Source organism: Mobula birostris, chromosome 4 (assembly GCF_030028105.1).
Source record: "Mobula birostris isolate sMobBir1 chromosome 4, sMobBir1.hap1, whole genome shotgun sequence".
NCBI classification, from domain to species: Eukaryota; Metazoa; Chordata; class Chondrichthyes; order Myliobatiformes; family Myliobatidae; genus Mobula; species Mobula birostris.
Window position 1 is genome coordinate 23,990,774 of NC_092373.1, and position 18,158 is coordinate 24,008,931.

Sequence of the window (18,158 nt, forward strand, 5' to 3'; positions counted from 1 at the left end):
CTTTTTTTATATAATTGTATTATTTTCTTGTAAAACTGTATAATTTATGATTTTTTGTCAATATTGCTTATATGATTCCATGTGTTTGTGATGTTGCTGCAAGTAAGTTTTTCATAAAACCTGTGCAGACATGCACAGTTGCGTAGAATAATAAACTCAACTTCCATTTTGAAAACTCCAGTAGGTTTATTGTATGCTGTCCCTTTCATAGATCCATGCCAACATTGACCAATAGATTTGATGTTCCAAATTTTTTGTACTCATTCTCTTTATTAGACTCTACCATTTTCCTTACTGTTGGTGCAAGTGCAAATGCCCAGTTTTTACTTTGATCTCTCCTTTTTTTTTAAAATAGTGGCACTAAATTTGTTATCTTATCCTCAGATGGCAATGAGAGATATACAGGGGCAAAATAGATCCTCTGGTCGAGTGGTATTGCAACAACAACTTGGCACTCAACGTAAGCTTCAGGAAATGGAAGTCGGGAAATCACACACCAATCTCTATCGAGGGGTCAGCAGTGAGTAGTTACACATTCCTATCTGTCAACATCTCGGAGGATCTATCCTGGGCCCAACATATTGATGCAATCACTATGAAGGCACGCCAGCTGCCGAAATTCATTTGGAGTTTGAGGAGATTTGGTATGTCACCAAGGTCTCTCACAAATTTCTATAGATGTACCGTGGCGAATATCATTGCCTCGTATGGAGGCGTTTATGCACAGGAACATGAGAGGCTGCAGAGGATTGTAAAGTTAGTCGTCTCCATCATGGGTAGAACCCTCCCTACCATTGAGGACATCTTTCAAAGGCGGAAAATGACATTAAGGAACCCTCAACATCTAGACCATGCCAGATTAATATCATCAGGGAGGATGTACAGGAGCCTGAAGGCACATACTCAGTGTTCTAGGAACAGCATCATCCCCTCTGCTATCAAACTTCAAAACGGTCCAGGAAGCCAGGAACACTAGTTTGATGATTCCTCTTTTGCACTATTTATTGGTTTCCTCCAAAGATTGTCTCCTTCTTGTTGAGGAGAGGCTTGCGAATTCCTGAGATGCTGAGAGTGATGCCATATGGAGCTTTGATCCTGGTAGAGTAACTCATGGTAGTAAGGTCAAGGACGGGGTACCAGACAGAGATCAATCCAACAAAGGCCTCAGCTGTGGAACTGGCAGAAGATGACAGCGCATCACGTTGGCAGTGAAGGCAGAGGAAGACTGCAGCAGTGAAGATTCCCCAGTCATCTTGGATACCATGCTACTGTACCCTGACCCCGAAAATGTCGAGGACCTTATGGTGGCTGCCCACGCATCAGCCTGCCAACATTAAACAAAGTCACACACAGGCATTCTCCATTAGGGGAATTACTCCTTGGGAGGACGTTATACTCGACTTGCATGATCACACTACTATTTATTTATTTTGATTGTACCTTGCTGTTATGCTGTTATTGTACCATTTGTTATGCTGCCAGAAAACAACAAATTCCTCAACTTACGTCAGTGACACTAAATGTGATTCTGATTCTCTTCCGCAGGAAATTTTCCACACTCAAAGAATTTTGGAACATGACTGTCAATGCATGCACTAATTCCATGACTACCCATTTTAGTACTCTGGGGTGTGGTATTCAGACCCTGAGGATGTATTGGTTTTCAATAGTTTCTTTTTACTTCTTAGTGACTCCATTTCCTTTTGCATTTCCATTTCCTGGTTCCCTGCTAGTTCATGAAGCCCGTTCCAGTCCTATCCCTGCTTCAAAATACAGTACCTGTATTGGCTTAATTGTTACGCCACACCTGTGTTCCAAATTATAAACACTCCCGTTGCTTTCTGCATCATGGAGTGCGGCAGCTTTGACTTCTGTGCAGCATTGTGAAATCTGAGATGGTGGTCAGCTTCCGTGATCTCAAGACAAATGCCAGCCTCTGGGGATGTTCAGCAGCTCCGCTGAATGGAAACACCGCCCACAAGAATTTCGCCATAACAACAGTACAAGTACTGACGGGTGTCATTTGCAGTTTCGCGGAGAGATTCATTCGAACGGAAGTGATTCGGGCAGAAACCGCGAGGTAAGGAAATGAAATGCTTCTTCAACTTTAAATCATGTTATTGATCAGTTTCAATTATTTGTGGAGATCACCTCACAGCAGCGGAACAATCGATAACCCGGTACACATCATTCTGTGTGGTGCTGCCACGTGTGTTCAAAGCGATCAGCGGTTGTCCTGGTAGTTGGAGGCGGCGGGGCAGATTCCTGACTAACTCGCCGGTCGCCGTGGACAGTAAAGAAACAGGTTATTTTGGAAGCGTCAGTCGTGGCGATTTCGCCCAGTTAAAGGCTCATGACAAAATAAAACCTGTCTTTGGTAGAACGAGCTATATTTACCTGTGTGGTTTATAATGTTTGAAATCAAGGCTGGAGAATGTACTGTTTTGTTTTAAACCTTATTCATATCTAGCTAACATGAGAATAATAAACATTAAATCAAGTTCTCTTGAATGCGAAAACCAATTTATTTCTGTTCCTTGATAGGTGGTGAAAAGATGTTGTTGATACATTTATGAGAGGCGTGGATAGGGTAGGACGCTAGAATATTATTTCCCAGGCTGGAAATTTAGATTCAGTTTCGTTTCTCACGTGTATCGAAACGTACAGTGAAAGGTGTCGTTTGCGTTAACAACCAATGCAATAGAGAGGGGGAAAGTGTAAAGGAGATGCTCAGGGCAGTTTTTTTTTGTTACACACAGTTACATTGAACTGGAACGCGCTGCGGAGCGGTAATAGAAGCAAATTTGATAGTGGAGTTCAAGGTGTCTTAGATTGGTACATGAATATGCTGGGTTAAGAGATATGGTTAACGTGCGGGCAAAAGGGATTAGTTTAATACGTCATCACTCTCAGCACAGCCATCCTAAACTGAAGGACCAGTCACTGTAGCAACACACACAATGTACAGGAGGAACTCAGCAGGTCAGGCAGCATCTACCGCAACGAATAGTCAGTCGACGTTTCTGTCCAAGACGCTTCTTCAAGGAAGGGAGAAGATGTCAGAATAAAAAGGTGCGGGGTGGGGGATGGAGGCTAGCTGGAAGGTGATTGATGAAGCCAGGATGGTGGGAAAGGTCAAGGGCTGGAGATGAAGGAATCTCATAGGAGAGGAGAGTTGACCATAGGAGGAGAGGGCCCAGTGGCAGGTGAAAGTAAGTATAAAAGGTCAGAGTGTGGAACAGAAAAAAGGGGGGAGGATTTGTTTACCAGAAGAAGAAACTGATATCACAGGACAGCAAATTTCTTCGGAAGTGTTGCTTCCTTGGAATGTTATTTCTGTTTATGAGAGACCACTTGAAGCAGAGCACGAAAATAATTTTAGATTACTTGTATCACATAGGAATATGGAGAATGTGTTTAATTGCATAACAGTGCTGATGCTTTGCAATAGTGCAACTAAGCTCAAAATGTTTTGTTGATTATTTTAATTTGTACTCAGTGTCTGTGGCTTCTGGCTTAAGTGTCTAACTGAAATCAGCCAGCTTTGATGGATTCCAGATGCCCTGATGCAGTTTCTCCATGACCACAATGGCCTGGTGAAACCTTTCACCATGCTCATTACTGACAATACAAAGATTTGCAGGGAAGAGGTCTAAATGGGAATGCAGAAGCTGAATTTTTACTGACACGGTACACTTCCTGGTTTGATACACTTGAAACATGTTGTCAATCAGCTGCACATAGTTTGGTGCTCTGTAGTTGCCAAGAAATTTTCAACAACATCCTTGAAAGCGGCCAGTGAGTGAGTGGGCCAGTGAAGGAGTGGAGCTTTGAGGCTTTGACTTGAGAGGCTTCGATGAGAAGAGGCGGAGGACAAGCTAGCTCGCAGTTAGTCTTTACAATGCCTCCTGAGACGGTGATGTGCCTCTCTTGTGAGATGTGGCAGTCTTGGGGGAACGCCCCTGTCCCGCAGAGTCACATCTGCCAGAAGTGCATACAGCTGGGCGATCTGGAAGACCATGTAAGAAATCTAGAGCAGCAGCTGGATGGCCTTCGACTCATAAGGGAGAATGAGGTGGTCATAGATGAGAGCTACAGGGAGGTAGTCACACCTAGGCTGTCAGAAGTAGGTCGAGTGACAGTCAGAAGGGGGGAAAGCGAAGGTGAGCAGACAGGTAGTGCAGAGCACCCCTGTAGCCATTCCCCTGAATAATAAGTTTACTGTCCTGGATACTGTTGGCAGGGACGACCGACCAGGTGTCAGCCACGGTGGCAGGGCCTCCGGCACTGAGTCTGACCCTGTGGTGCAGAAGGGTGGGACGGAGAAGAGGAGAGCTGTTGTCATTGGAGAGGGACACTCGAAAGGTTTGTTGCCTCCTGGGTGCCAGGGTCCGGGATGTCTCTGACCAGGTGCATGACATCCTGGTACGAGAGGGAAAGCAACCAGAAGTCATGATACATGTTGGTACCAACGACATAGGCAGGAAGAGGGACGAGGTCCTGAAGTGTGAGTTTCGGGAACTAGGCAGAAGGCTGAAGAACAGGACCTCAAGGGTGGCGTTCTCAGGATTGCTGCCAGTGCTACGTGACAGAGATGGTAAGAATTGGAGGAGATGGCAGTTGAATGCGTGGCTGAGGAGTTGGTGCAGGGAGGAGGGTTTTAGATTTTTGGATCACTGAGATCTCTTCTGGGGAAGGTGGGACCTGTACAGATCGGATGGGTTGCACCTGAACACGAGGGGGAGCAATATCCTTGCAGGTAGGTTTGCTAGCATGGTTCGGGAGGGTTTAAACTAATTTGCAAGGGGGATGGGACTCAGAGCGATAGAGCAGTAAAAGGAGTGCATGGAGTAAAGCCAGATCTAACATACAGAGAGGCTTTGAGGAAAGAGAAGCAGAATAAACGGTGTAAAGGTAGTAAGGTAGAAGGGCTGAAGTGCGTGTACCTCAATGCAAGAAGCATCAGGAGGAAAGGTGATGAACTGAGAGCTTGGATACATACATGGAATTATGATGTAGTGGCCATTACAGAGACTTGGCTGGCACCAGGGCAGGAATGGACTCTCAATATTCCTGGATTTCAGTGCTTTAAAAGGGATAGAGAGGCAGGGAAAGGGGAGGAGGGGTGGCATTACTGGTCAGGGATACAATTACAGCTACAGAAAAGGTGGGTAATGTAGCAGGATCCTCTTTTGAGTCAGTATGGGTGGAAGTCAGGAACAGGAAGGGAGCAGTTACTCTATTGGGAGTATTTTACAGGCCCTCTGGTAGCAGCAGAGATACAGAGGAGCAGATTGGGAGGCAGATTTTGGAAAGGTGCAAAAATAACAGGGTTGTTATCATGGGTGACTTTAACTTCCCTAATATTAATTGGCACCTGGTTAGTTCCAACGGTTTAGACAGGGCAGAGTTTGTTAAGTGTGCCCAGGATGGATTCCTGTCACAGTATGTGGACAGGCTGACTAGGGGGAATGCCATACTAGATCTAGTTCTAGGTAATGAACCGGGTCAGGTCACAGATCTCTCAGTGGGTGAGCATCTGGGGGACAATGACCACTGCTCCTTGGCCTTTAGCATTATCATGGAAAAGGATAGAATCAGAGAGGACAGGAAAATGTTTAATTGGGGAAGGGCAAATTATGAGGCTATAAGGCTAGAACTTGCAGGTGTGAATTGGGATGATGTTTTTGTAGGGAAATGTACTATGGCATGTGGTCGATGTTTAGAGATTTCTTGTGGGATGTTAGAAATAAATTTGTCCCGGTGAGGAAGATAAAGAATGGTAGGGTGAAGGAACCATGGGTGACAAGTGAGGTGGAAAATCTAGTCAGGTGGAAGAAGGCAGCATACATGAGGTTTAGGAAGCAAGGATCAGATGGGTCTATTGAGGAATATAGGGAAGCAAGAAAGGAGTTTAAGAAAGGGCTGAGAAGAGCAAGAAGGAGGCATGAGAAGGCCTTGGCGAGTAAGGTAAAGGAAATCCCCAAGGCATTCTTCAATTATGTGAAGGACAAAAGGATGACAGGAGTGAAGGTAGGACCGATTATAGATAAAGGTGGGAAGATGTGCCTGGAGGCTGTGGAAGTGAGCGATGTCCTCAATGAATACTTCTCTTCGGTATTCACCAATGAGAGGGAACTTGATGACGGTGAGGACAATATTAGTGAGGTTGATGTTCTGGAGCATGTTGATATTAAGGGAGAGGAGGTGTTGGAGTTGTTAAGATACATTAGGACAGATAAGTCCCCAGAGCCTGACGGAATATTCCCCAGGCTGCCCCATGAGGCGAGGGAAGAGATTGCTGAGCCTCTGGCTAGGATCTTTATGTCCTTGTTGTCCATGGGAATGGTACCGGAGGATTGGAGGGAGGCGAATGTTGTCCCCTTATTCAAAAAAGATATTAGGGATAGTCCGGGTAATTATAGACCAGTGAACCTTACGTCTGCGGTGGGAAAACTGTTGGAAAAGATTCTTAGAGATAGGATCTGAGGGCATTTAGAGAATCATGGTCTGATCAGGGACAGTCAGCATGGCTTTGTGAAGGGCAGATCGTGTCTAACAAGCCTGATAGAGTTCTTTGAGGAGGTGACCAGATGAGGGTAGTGCAGTGGATGTGATCTATATGGATTTTAGTAAGGCATTTGGCAAGGTTCCACATGGTAGGCTTATTCAGAAAGTCAGAAGGCATGGGATCCAGGGAAGTTTGGACAGGTGTATTCAGGATTGGCTTGCCTGCAGAAGGCAGAGAGTTGTGGTGGAGGGAGTACATTCAGATTGGAGGATTGTGACTAGTGGTGTCCCACAAAGATCTGTTCTGGGACCTCTACTTTTCGTGATTTTTATTAACGATCTGGATGTGGGGGTAGAAGGGTGGGTTGGCAATTTTGCAGAGGACACAAAGGTTGGTGGTGTTATAGATAGTGTAGAGGATTGTCAAAGATTGCAGAGAGACATTGATAGGATGCAGAAGTGGGCTGAGAAGTGGCAGATGGAGTTCAACCCTGAGAAGTGTGAGGTGGTACACTTTGGAAGGACAAACTCCAAGGCAGAGTACAAAGTAAATGGCAGGATACTTGGTAGTGTGGAGGAGCAGAGGGATCTTGGGGTACATGTCCACAGATCCCTGAAAGTTGCCTCACAGGTAGATAGGGTAGTTAAGAAAGCTTATGGGGTGTTAGCTTTCATAAGTCGAGGGATAGAGTTTAAGAGTCGCGAGGTCATGACGCAGCTCTATAAAACTCTGGTTAGGCCACACTTGGAGTACTGTGTCCAGTTCTGGTTGCCTCACTATAGGAAAGATGTGGAAACATTGGAAAGGGTACAGAGGAGATTTACCAGGATGCTGCCTGGTTTAGAGAGTATGCATTATGATCAGAGATTAAGGGAGCTAGGGCTTTACTCTTTGGAGAGAAGGAGGATGAGAGGAGACAATATAGAGGTGTACAAGATAATAAGAGGAATAGATAGCCAGCGCCTTTTCCCCAGGGCAGCACTGCTCAACACAAGAGTACATGGCTTTAAGGTAAGGGGTGGGAAGTTCAAGGGGGATATTAGAGGAAGGTTTTTTACTCAGAGAGTGGTTGGTGCGTGGAATACACTACCTGAGTCAGTGGAGGAGGCAGATACACTCGTGAAGTTTAAGAGACTACTAGACAGGTATATGGAGGAATTTAAGGTGGGGGGCGGTTATATGGGAGGCAGGGTTTGAGGGTCGGCACAACTTTGTAGGCTGGAGGGCCTGTACTGTGCTGTACTATTCTATGTTCTATGTTCTATGAATGCCTTCCATGCAATTTTCTCCGGTCCAGAATTTCTTCGAATTGTCTGTCATTGATGACCTGTTTGAATTGTGGACCAACAAAAGTGCCTTTCTTAATCTTGGTATTAGTTGTTCTGAAAACATCTGACTGAAATATTGAAATCCTTCACAGAATTTTTTGTACCTAGTGACAGCAGATTCCATCCTTGCGGTCTGGAACCCAGTAATTCTCCTTTTGTCTTTGATAAACCCAAGTCTCTGATCACGTCATGTAACTCAGATTGAATTATCAGGTGAGGGTCACTCAACATAAAGGGTGCTAAATCTGTATCAATATCAGTGTCATTTGCTTTTCCTGGTTTATGCATAATGGCATCATCGTCTGCCTCCTCTAGGCTCCATGTGTCTGGTGCCTTCAGTTCTAAAAGACTATTGTTATGTGGCACCGGTCTCATGGCTGAAGGGAGGTTGGGGTATTCCTTGTTTTTAGAAGAGAAACCAGGCAGAAGTTCAGACAGAAGTGGCAGTCTGCCACATGATCCTTGGGCTCTCTTCATATCATTGGGACATTGTGACGGAGTGATGCTAGAGAGGTAGTAACAGGGGACAAGGAAGTGGCTGACGAACTGAATAAGTATTTTGCATCAGTCTTCACTGTGGAAGACACTAGCAGTGTATGGGAAGTTCAAGTGTGTCGGGGGCAGAAGTGTGTGAAATTGCCATGACTAGGGAGAAGGTTCTTGGCAAACTGAAAGGTCTAAAGGTAGATAAGTCACCTGGACCAGATGGCAAAGGCTTCAGGATTCTGAAAGAGGTGGCTGAAGAGATTCTGGAAGCATTAGTAGGATCTTTCAAGAATCGGATGATTTTGTCAAAGTTCCGGAGGAATGGAAAAGTGCAAATGTCGCTCCACTCTTAAAGAAAGGAGTGAGGTAGAAGAAGGGAAATTATAGGCTAGCTAGTCTGATCTTAGTGATTGGGAAGATGTTGGAGTCGATTGTTAAGGATAAATTTTTGGGGTACTTGAGGGTTATGATCGAATAGGCCAAAGTCAGCCTGGTTTCCTTAAGGGAAAATGTTAACTGACAAATCTGTTGGAATTTTTTGAAGGAAGAACAGACAGGATAGACAAAGGAGAATCAGTTGATGTTGTGTAATTGGATTTTCAGAATGCCTTTGACAAGGTCTCTCAAATGAGGCTGCTTAACAATTTAAGAGAAAGAACCTACCATGAATAGAGAACTGGCTGATTGGCAGGAGGTAAAGAGTGGGAATAAAGGGAGCCTTTTCTGAATATCTAGCGGTGTTTTGTGTTGGGACCGCTTCTTTTTACATTCTGTGTCAATAACTTGGATGATGGAATTGATGGCTTTGTGGACAAGGTTGTGGGTGATACAAAGATAGGTGGAGGGGTAGATAGTTTTCAAATTTCAAAGTTCAAAGTACAAACAACCAATGTGCAGAGAGGAAAAAAATACACAACTCATACAAACAATAAAAATAAGCAACAGCATTCAGAAAGGAAGTGAGTCCATTGGCACAAGGCCTGAAGCAGCTGAAGAAGGCCCACAGCTTCAGCCCCAGTTCATCACAAAGCTTGCAACTGTGAAGGCCGTGGTAGCCAGAGCAGGCCAGGGACTCAGCCTCAGTGCCACAGAGAGTGTAGTACACATAGCAGAGCAGTGAGCGGAACCGGCCCGACACCTCCCTGCCTTTTCCAGCCCAGCGTTTAAATCATCCAAAAATCAGATTGTCTCTTGCACTCGGACCCAGGCCCTGTCGCATCGATGTGCTCTGGGCCTGGACCCCACCGCATTTTCCGGCCCATACCTGAACTTTCCAAAGCAGCCCGGCACCTAGATCAATCAAACCAATTTAGGCGGACAGGCTCCAAATCTCCTCCGCTCCACTTCATACTCTATCTCAGCCTCACTCTGACCATACACTCCAACTTTGCATTGCCCCTGCAGACCTCGACCCTCGAGTCAGCCTCTTTATTGTTTACAACGGTTTTCCACAGAAAACATGTTCTTAATAAAGTATTTAGTTGTATCTCTTGCTTTATGAACCACTAGTAAGTTGTTGATAGTTTTCAGTAGCGCCATCTTAAACCTGGAAGTAGAGAAGTTGCAGATGGAATGCAGTGTCGGGAAGTGTATGGTCATACACTTTGGTAGAAGAAATAAAAGGGTAGACTATCTTCTAAAAAGAGATAGAATTCAAAAACCTGAGGAGCAAAGTGACTTGGGAGTCCTCATGCAGGACTCCCTAAAGGTTAACTTGCAGGTTGAATTGGTGGTGAGCGATGTTAGCATTCATTTGGTCTTACCGACCAAGTAGTGTGATCCCGCTTGTCAGGAAAGATGTTATCCCACAAGAGCAAGAAATCTTCAACAGTGATAAAATCTTTCAGCCCCTGTGGCACAATTTAAAATTTATTGTGCTGAGTATGTCTATATATAGTAGTTGTATTATGTTGTACGCTGTGTATATACTTGAGAGGCACTCACTATTGAGTTGGAATTTATAGCTAAGCAGGGAGAAGTGCTGTGTGTTTAATATTTCATTGATACTTGAATAATCGTTTACATATACTGGTTGATTAAGAATTCTTGTTAGTTTAAATAATTAATTACAGGTTCTATGTAAAAATGCATTAATTGCATACGTCATCACTCTTCCATGTGATACGTCCATTGTTCATGTAAAGACAAAGCCAGACCTGCTTTCCCAGACTCCCATGTTTTCTTTTGAATTAGTTTAATGTTTTGAAGTTACAAAACATAGCACCCACTAACATAAAAAAGTAAACTGTCTTGGAAGATCTGTCAGCATTTGGCTAGAAGGGTCTTTGACAAACGTTAGCTTTGTTTCTTTCTCCACAGACACTGCATTGACTTACTGAGTGTTTCCAGGATTTCTATTTTTATTTTAGATTTTTTAACATCTGCAGTTTCTTTTGTTTTCCTTCCAGTCAAAGTTTTTTTCACTTCATTTGCCCTATCCTGTTTAAATAAAACTTTGTTTAGGTCATACCTGGAATTCATTTGTTATGTGGCGTGTCATATCACAAGATCACAAGACAAAGGAGCAGAAGTAGGCCATTTGGCCCATCGAGTCTGCTCCGCCACTCCACCATCTAGTTCCAATTTCTGGCTTTTTCCCCATATCCCTTGATACCCTGACTAATTAGATAACTATCAATCACCTCCTTAAACACCCTCAATGATCAAGCCTCCACAGCTGTATGTGGCAACGAATTCCATAGGTCCACGACCCTCTGGCTAAAAAAAATTCTCCTCATCTCTGTTTTAAATGGGTACCCTCAATTCTAAGACTGTGGCCTCTTGTCGTGGATTCACCCACCAAGGGAAACAGCCTTTCCACATCTACTCTGTCCAACCCTTTCAACATTTGAAATGTTTCTATGAGATCCCCTCTTATTCTTCTATACTCTAATGAATACAGTCCAAGAGCCGACAAACGCTCCTCATATGTTAGCCCCTGCATTCCAGGAATCATCCTCGTAAATCTTCTCTGAACTCTCTTCAATATCAGTACATCCCTTCTAAGATAGGGGGCCCAAAACTGCACACAGTATTCCAAATGAGGTCTCACCAGTAACCCTTAGAGCCTCATCAATACCTCCTTACACTTATGCACTATTCCTCTTGAAATGAATGCCAACATAGCATTCGCTTTCCTTACTGCCGATCCAACCTGGTGGTTAACCTTTAGTGTATCCTGCACGAGAACCCCCAAGTCCCTTTGCACTTCCGATTTTTGAATTTCCTCCCCATCTAAGTAATAATCTGCCCGATTATATCTTCCAAAATGTACAACCGTACATTTCTCAACATTATATCTCATCTGCCATTTCTTTGCCCACTCTCCTAAACTGACCAAGTCTCTCTGCAACCTTTCCGTTCCTTCAACACTTCCTGCTCCTCCACCTATCTTGGTGTCATCCGCAAATTTAGCCACGAAACCATTTAATCCGTAATCTAAATCATTGATATACATTGTAAAAGGAAGCGGCCCCAACACCGATCCCTGTGGAACATCACTAGTAACTGGCAACCAATCAGAATAGGATCCCTTTATTCCCTCCCTTTGCTTTCTGCCTATCAGCCTATAAAGGGAAGGAATAAAGGGATCCTATTCTGATTGGTTGCCAGTCTTCCCTGTAATTCCACGGGCTCCCTGTAATTCCACTGCCTATCTTCCCTGTAATTCCACTGCCTATCTGATCCTATTCTGATTGGTTGCCAGTCTTCCCTGTAATTCCACGGGCTCCCTGTAATTCCACTGCCTATCTTCCCTGTAATTCCACAGGCTCTCGTCTTATTAAGCATCCTCTTATGCAGCTCCTTATCGAAGGCCTTTTGAAAATCCAAATACAACATCCACAGCCTCTCCCTTGTCAATCTTATTTGAGATTACCTCAAAAAATTCCAATAGGTTGGTGAAGCAGGATCTTCCCTTCATGAAACCATGCTGGCTTGGGCCTATCTTGTCTTGCACCTCAAGGTATTTCATAACCTCGTCCTTGAGAATCAACTCCAGTAACTTTCCAACTACCAATGTCAGGCTAATAGGTCTGTAATTTTCTTTTTGCTGCCTCCCTCCTTTCTTAAACAGCGGAACTACATTTGCGACCTTCCAGTCCTCCAGAACCATGCCAGAGTCTATTGATTACTGGAAGATCATTCCCAATGCCTCCACAATCTCCAAAGCCACCTCCTTCAGAACCTGTGGGTGCACCTCATCCGGTCTGGGGGACTTACCTATTCTTAAACATGAGGAATTCTACAGATGCTGGAAATTCAAGCAATACACATCAAAGTTGCTGGTGAACGCAGCAGGCCAGGCAGCAACTCCTGAAGAGGTACTGTCAACGTTTCAGGCCGAGACACTTCTTCGTCCTGACGAAGGGTCTCAGCCTGAAACGTCGACTGTACCTCTTCCTAGTGATGCTGCCTGGCCTGCTGCGTTCACCAGCAACTTTGGTATGTGCTGCTTACCTATTATTAGTCCACTTAGCTTCCCAAGACCTTCTCTCTAGTAATCTTGACTGTACCTAATTCTATTCCCTAAGATCTCTGGCTATCAAGTATGTTGCTAATGTCTTCCACTGTGAAGACTGATGCAAAATACTCGTTTAGTTCCTCTGCCATCTCTTTCTTACCCATTATAATTTCTCCAGCATCATTTTCAATCAGTCCTAAATCTACCCGTGTCACTCTTTTACTCTTCATATATTTTTAAAAAACTCTTAATATCCTTTTTTATGTTAATTGTCAACTTCCTTTCATAATTCATCTTTTCTTTCCTAATGACTTCCTTAGTTTCCTTCTGTAAGTTTTTAAAAGTCATCCAGTCCTCAGTTTTCCCACTAGTTTTTGCTTCCTTGTATGCCGTCTCTTTTGCTTTTATTTTAGCCTTAACCTCTCTCGTTAGCCACATTTGTGCCATTTTTCCATTCATGATTTTCTTTTTTCTTGGAATATATTTTTCCTGCACTTTCCTTATTTCTTGTAGGAATTTCATCCAATTCTGCTCTACTGTCCCTCCATCTAGCTTACTTTTCCAATCAACTTGGGGCAGTTCCTCTCTCATACCACTGTAATTTCCTTTGCTCCACTGAAATATCGATACACCTGATACCAGCTTCTCCTTTTCAAATTTGAAACTGAACTCGATCATATTATGATCACTACTTCCAAGGGGTTCCTTTACCTCCAGCTCTCTAATCGCCTCAGGTTCAGTACACAGCACCCAATCCAAAATAACTGATCCCCTGGTGGGCTTATGGACAAGCTGCTCCAAAAAGCCATCCTGTAGGCATTCTATAAACTCCCTCTCCTGAGATCCAGTACCTTCCTGACTTTCCCAATTCACTTTCATATTAAAATCCCCCATAATTATCTTGACATTTTCCTTCTGACACGCTTTTTCTATTTCCAGCTGTAACTTGTAGTCCACATCCCGGCTGCTGTTTGGAGGCCTGTATATAACTGCTATTAGTGTGTTTTACCCTTGCCATTTCTTAACTTGACCCATAAGGATTCTACCTCTTCTGATCCTATGTCCCTTCTTTCTAGTGATTTGATATTGTTACTTACCATCAGGGCCACGCCACCCCCTTTACCTACCTTCCTATCTTTCCTATACACTGTGTATCCTTGGACATTCAGCTCCCAATCACATCGATCATTTAGCCATGACTTGGTGATGGCCACAATGTCATATCTTTTAACCTGTAGCTGTACAACAAGGTCATTCACTTTATTTCTAATGCTGCATTTAAGTACAGTACACTTAGTTCAGTATCTGTTACCGATTTTTCTATATTTCTATCGCACAGAAAATTATCCTGTCTATTCACCTGCCTGTCCTTCTTGCCATCTTTGCTCCACAGTATCTTTGACTTATTTCTATTTTCCTCTTCTTCGACCCTAACACCCTGGTTTCCCTCCCCTGCCAACTTAGTTTAAACCCTCCCTAACAGCTATATTAAACAATCCCGCCAGGATATTAGTACCCTTTTGAGTTCAGGTGTAACCCATTGTTTTTGTATAAGTCATACCTCCCCCAAAATAGATCCCAATGATCCAAGAATTTGAAGCCTTGCCCCCTGCACCAGTTACTTAGCCACACATTCATCTGCTTACTTCTGCTATTCTTACCTTCATTAGCACGTGGCTCAGGCAGTAATCCTGAGATTATTACTCTGGAGGTCCAGCTTTTCAATTTTCCTCCTAGCTCCCAGTAATCTTCATTCAGGACCTCCTCTCTTTTTCTGTCTATGTCATTGGTACCAACATGTACCAAGGATTCTGGCTGCTCGCCCTCTCTCCTCAGAATACTCTAGACCCGATCTGAGAGATCCTGTACCCTGGCGCCAGGGAGGCAATACACCATCTGGATATCCTTGTCCAGCTCGCAGAATCTCTTGGTTGTTCCCCTCACTATGGAATCCCCTTAAACTACTGAATTTCTCCTTGCTCTCTTGATCACAGCACTGGGTAGAGTGCCAGAGTCCCGTTCGCTGTGGTCTTCCTCTGTCAGGTCAACCTCTCCAACAGTATCTAAAGCAATATATCGATTTCTGAGGGGGACTGTCACAGGGGTGCTGTCCACTATCTCTCTAAAGGTATTATCAATCACCTCCTCACTTACCCTAATTAGCTGAAGGTCATCAAGTTGCAGCTCCAGATCCCTAACACGGTCCTTAAGGAGCCTCATCTCAATGTACCTGGTGCAGATGTATTCCTTGGGGAGGCTGGGAGGCTCCCAGGTTCCCCACATCTGGCACTCAAAGCACAACACTAATCCTAGATGCATACCTCTAATGCTACTGTTATTACTAAATAAATAAACCTGTAACTTACTCCTTTACTATGAGACTCACGGTTGCAGGAAGCCTCTTCCCATTTCCGCCTAAGCCCATTGAGCCAAAGCCCTATCACTCTGCACCCTCTCACTCCGCTGCCCGCTGGATATGGCGGTGTTCTTTTTAAGCCTTCCGCGCTCTGAGGTCACGCGCGATGACGTAGGCAATCATGGTCTTTCCATAACCATGATTGTTCGTGGCAATTTTTTCTACAGAAGTTGTTGGTCATTGTCTTCTGCTGGTCAGTATCTGTACAAGGTGGGTGACCCCAGCCATTATCTGTATTCCTCATAGATTATCTGCCTGGTGTCAGTGCTCGGTTAACCAGAACTTGTGATTTGCACCAGCTGCTCATACGACCATCTGTCTGCTCCCATGGTTTCACTTGACCTCGATCGGTGGTGGGGGGTGCTAAGCAGGTGCTATACCTTGCCCGCAGTGATCTGCAGGCTAGCGGAGGGAAGGATGCCTTACACCTCCTTTGGTAGAGACTTACCGTTTCAGATTGCGGAGGCTTTGGAGAGGATGCAGAAGGGTTTTAATGGGAAGCTGCCTGGATTAGAGGGCATGAGGAGCTACAAGAAGAGACTGGACAAAAATGGGTTGTTTTCTTTGGAGTGTTGGAGGCTGACGTAAGACCTGATAGAAGTTTATTACATTGTGAGAGGCATAGTTAAGCTAGACAGACAGTATCTTTTCCCAGTGCAGAAATATTAAGAAAGCATGTGTTTAAGCTGAGATGGAGAAAGTGTGACAGAGTAAAGTTTTTTTAAACTCGGTGCGGTAAATGAGACTGCTGGAGAAGGTGGAGAAGGCAGATATGAGATTGACTTTTAAGAGGATGTTGGATAGACTCTTTAGAGGATGCTAGATACATAAAAACAAGAATGGTTAGAATGAGAAACAGTTTCTTCCCCCAGGTCATTAGGCTTCTGATATCCTTGCTGCATCGTATTCAAAGTGCCACTGTTTAATCTGTTCCGTACCTTACAATATTTAATATTAATTCACTTTAGTTTATTATTTATGTTATCCATCTGCAGATCTTAGCCTTATCTTGATAAGTTATTGTGTGTTATATGTGTACTACTGTGCTTGACACCCTGGTCGAAGAAATGTTGTCTGGTTTCTGTATAAATTATGTAGCTATATACATTATGTACATATGTATAGTTAAATGACCATAAACTTGACTTGACTTGATATGTATGTGTGGGGAATGGATCATGTACATGCACAAGAGAGTTAATTAGTCATCATGTTCGGCACAGTCATTGTGGGCCGAATGGCCTGTCCCAGTGCTGTACCTTTCTGTCTTGTGTGTTCCTCAGAGCATACCTTTGACCTCTCAGATACTCATTCTCCTGCTTACCAAACCTGTAGTCAGAATTAGGCTGTAGATTACTCATAACGTGTCGATAAGTGATAGGTTCTGTGGGGAGGGTGGGTTAAGGGAAATGTAGGGAGAATAAAATGGGAGGAGTACAGATGATTGCTTGATGATTGGCGCATCCCAGATATCAACCAGTTCCTGTGTGTAGAAAAACAGATCCATTCGGATCCACCTTGAAACTCTTTCCTCTCACCTTAAACCTTTGTCCCTTGTTTTCCATAACCCTACCATTAGAATGAAGATCCTGATCTCTTCCCTATCCTCCTTTTATAATTTATAACCCATCTTTCAGGTTACCAGTCAGCCTCCTTTGCCGCAGGAAAAACAAGCTCTCACATAACTAAACACACACAATATGCAGGAGGAACTCAGTAAGTCAGGCAGCATCTATGGGGAGGAATAAGTGGTCAGCATTTTGGGCCGAGACCCTTCACGAAGACCAGATAGGAAGGGGAAGAGGCCAGAATAAGAAGGTGGGGGGAGGGGAAGGAGTACAAGCTAGCAGGTGAAATGTGAAACCAGGTAAGGGGAATGTGGGTTGTCTCAAATTACGAAAATTCCTTCACAATTCACCCAAACACCTTGTGACATCATGGTTGAGTTCACATCTATCATTTTCTCCCAATATCCTTTCACCCCCTTTATGTACAAAACTCTTTTCAATCTGTCTCTTAGGTATAGCAACAAAGTAGTGAAAGGACGGTGGGAGCAAGAGCCTTTTACTTCCTATCTGTTTACCACATCAACTCTTTAGTCAAATCAATTAAACAAAGATAAAATGAGAGTCAGACAAGTATAGAGGCAGTAGCAAAAAAATAAGCTGCTGGCGAAACTCAGTACGCCAAATAACATTGGAAAGGAATTGTCAATATTTCTGGTTAAGACTCTGTGCTAACATTGCAGAGGGTCCAGAGGAGGTTTAGAAGAATTATAACGTATTGAGTGAGTATTTGTAGCGTCAGAGTGTGTATGATGTCAGGACATGAAGAAGGTAAAAGTGGAAGTCTGGTGAATAAACATGATTGTTCAATCTACAGCGGTGTCCGAGTCACATCAATATTACATGGTGTCAGAAGAAATCGCGAAAAAAAAGGAAGAGAAGACACGTAAAAGATGTCACAGTTACAGCCACCGTCAAGTTTAGGCCTACAAGGTAATCTTGCTGAGAACTGGAAAATATGGATCCAGAGGTTTGAGCTGTTTTGCACCGCTACCGGTGTAGCTGAAAAGACGGAGAAAATGCATTGTGCTACGTTTCTGCATGTGGCGGGAGAGAGGCAATAAAGGTTTGCAACACGTTTGTCTTCCAAGATGATGAGCAAGATAAAATTGAAGTGTTGAAGAAAACGTTTCAAGATTACTACGAACCGAGAAAAAACCTACCGTACATCCGAAACAAGTTTTTCACGAGGGCTGAAGGACCAATAGAGACCATAGACACCTATGTAACAGATTCGAAGAACAAGGCAAAAGACTGTGAGTTCAGACAACTGCATGACTCTTTAATATGTGACAGGATTGAATGCGGCATACGAGATGATCAAGTGAGAGGCAGGCTATTGAGAGAGGCGGATCTTACATTAGAAAAGGCAGTTGACATTTGCCATGCC

General features: G+C 43.8%; 1 protein-coding gene across 3 annotated transcripts in view; it reads left to right on the forward strand.

The window, feature by feature from the left end:
* Positions 1–1,530: 1,530 nt before the first annotated feature.
* LOC140196209 (phospholipid scramblase 1) overlaps positions 1,531–18,158 on the forward strand; it is a 75,974-nt gene continuing 59,346 nt past the window's right edge. The window contains exon 1 of one of the 3 annotated variants that reach the window (XM_072255008.1): positions 1,531–2,080. The gene's annotated coding sequence lies outside the window, so the exon portion shown is untranslated. Of the gene's footprint in view, positions 2,081–2,186; positions 2,306–4,342; positions 4,366–18,158 lie in introns of those variants that run through there. The other 2 variants (XM_072255010.1, XM_072255012.1) reach the window with 2 other exon arrangements.